This window comes from Colobus angolensis, unplaced genomic scaffold (genome assembly GCF_000951035.1).
Source record: "Colobus angolensis palliatus isolate OR3802 unplaced genomic scaffold, Cang.pa_1.0 Scaffold65, whole genome shotgun sequence".
NCBI classification, from domain to species: Eukaryota; Metazoa; Chordata; class Mammalia; order Primates; family Cercopithecidae; genus Colobus; species Colobus angolensis.
The window spans coordinates 4,452,950-4,455,744 of NW_012120154.1; positions in this window are offsets into that span (position 1 = coordinate 4,452,950).

Here is a 2,795-nt window from a genome sequence, read left to right on the forward strand (position 1 = left end):
ACCCCGCCCTGCCCTGCCCTGCCATCCAGCATGATTAAAGAATGCTGTCTCCTCTTGCCGATTCAGACTGGTTCTTTCTGCTCGGCTCCCTCTGTCCACTCTACGTGCTCCCTGCTCACAAAGAAGCGAGCCGCCGGGTCACTCACGCAGCCAGCGCGCCTTGGAGCTAGTGGCACCAGCATAAGAGTCAGCCGTGTCACTCTCTGGTTGTGACCTTGGGCAAGTCCCCACATCTCTGTGCCTTGGTTTCCTGTCTGTAGAATGGGGACGATGGTAATCTACCTCATGTGGTGGACATAAGGATCAGATGCCAGGTTGCCTGATGAGTGCACGTTCATGTTCAGCATCTACCAAGCCCCTACTGTGTGGCGTACAGCTGAGCACCTGTGCCGTTTATGCTCCAGTGAGGCACACACAAGCCCCCCCTACCTCCCGCCCCAGGGACCCTGTCTCATGTTTTGTGTTTAATTAAGAGAACTGTTGGATATTCTCTGTAGGAAAACACACACTACTACATTGTACAGTGGAACATCTTGATGGGGTCTGCCTTAATTTTCTTTTTCTTTTGAGACGGAATCTCGCTCTGTCACCCAGGCTGGAGTGCAGTGGTGCTATCTCGGCTCACTGCAACCTCTACCTCCTGGGTTCAAGTGATTCTCTTGCCTCAGCCTCCCAAGTAGCTGGGATTACAGGCACCCGCCACCACGCCTGGCTAATTTTTGTATTTTTAGTAGAGATGGGGTTTCACCATATTGGCCAAGCTGGTCTTGAACTCCTGCCCTTGTAATCTGCCTGCCTCAGCCTCACAAAGTGTTGGGATTAGAGGCATGAGCCACCGCGCCCGGCCTGGCTTTCTAATATGTTGTCAAGTTTGGACTCTCTAGGCTAACCTGGTGGCTACTCACATAAATATATTTAAAGTGACCCACGCTGATTTCCCGACAGACTTGACGGGGCATCCCGCCCTCCTCTGTGTTGTCGCTGGCGCATTGCTTGGCTTTTGGGCACCAGGTGGAAGAAGTGTGCTATCAAGAACCGACCATCTGCACCTATGCCAGGATTCAGCCCAGCCTAGCAGCCCACCTTATAGGGGCAGACAGGTCTCCGTTTCCTCGGAGGTCCCCTGACACTGAAGGGAGGCTTCCCGCTGCACCTCAATGTCATACCGCTCTTGCCAAAGAGGCTCCTCCCATGTCAGAGGCTACCCAAGGGAGCGATCTCACAGCATGTCTCTTGGCAGGCTCTATTTGTACACAATCGGCCTCACCAGCATCCCAGCTCCGGCCCTCGGGACAAAGACTGCCCAGAGTACCAGCCAGGAGCCTTTTGTCATGTACAGCACAAGGATGAGCCATTTGCTGATCGCTGAGGCAGCAAAGCTTTGAAACTTCTTGCCAAGTGCCTGCAGGAGGATTGAAGTTTGTCCTTTTGTAAACTGAAGCCAAGTTCCCCAGACAGTTCCAGGCCACATTAGTCCAGGGAAGAGGCTGGCTGTCTCTCTGTCATCCCATCTGACCCACTGCACACGATCCTCCACCCAGGGCTCAGATGTGGCCTCTGGACTGTCTAGGCCAGATTTTTTTTGCACTAGGTCCGGGTTTCTGACTCAATGGCATGGCCCGGATGGGTGCTAAGAGCCACTAGATCTTTGTGATAAGCTTCTCCCAACAGGCACATTCTTGGCAGGGATTGGGCAAAGGTCCTGGGAAACTGGAGGTCCCCGATCCTGCTGCCAGGTCTGTGGGGCACAGCATCCCCCAGGAGATCTGCCATGCTTAGTACTGGTAACCTCAGCAAGCTGGCTGAATGCCCGTGTAACCACCTCTGGGCAATTGCTTTCAGTTACGTAATTTGAAAATGTTTTCCACCTGAAACGTTAGGCAATGAGGAAGGGGAAGGAGAGGGTGGTCAAGAGTGGAAGCAGCCTTGGGAAATGAAAAATACCCCTGACAAGAAGTGTACCCGAGACAGGGCGACCTCACGCCCACTTTGCCATCATTTTGTTGAGTGACTTGGGGCAAATACAGGGAAGACTGAGGGGAAAAGGGTCATTAGATGGGAAGATTGAGAGGAAAAGGGTGATTAGATGGGAACCTGAGTTAAAATCAGGGGCAGAGCTGGTGCAGGGATTTTAGCTTGACCGTGTCCCTGGTGACCTGCTGTCTGGATAGGTGGGCTGGATCCATTTCACGGGCTAGGTTAGGTTGTGTCTGGAAGTGTTCAGCCTTCCTGGGAAGATTTGCACTGGAGCTCCTCTGCCACATGAGAGTGTGGGGAAGGGAGTAGAGAATTCTGATGTGGTGATCTGGGAAGGCTTCTTAGTGGAGGGGACATCTGCGAAAGGCCTTGGAGGATGAATAGGAGTTTCAAAGGCACTTGACATGGGGGAAGGAGCCGATGAGAGGAAAGGGTTGCAGGTGGACCAATGTAGTCTATGCTCTGGGCAGTGGGAGAGACCAGTAGGTTAGATAAATGTCTGGAAAGGGGGCAAGGAGAGCAGAATGGGGTTTGAGACAGGAAAGGCATGGAATGTCAGGCTAAGTCTAGGGTTGACCTCTTAGGTGCTGGGGCGTCTTTAAGAGGCAGATCACTCTGCAGCCAGGTGGAGCATAGGCTGCAGAAGGTGAAGCTGGAGGCAGTGAGGAGGCCTGTGCCGTGGTCCAGGGGATGATATAGAACGCCTAGAAACTGGGTGAATCATGATGTCATCCTGGACGGGGAAGCATGTCCCCAATTGACTTTGAAATTGGTGAGAGATTCAACAGCAGAGAGGAGGGAGGAGGGCAGCTGGGGAG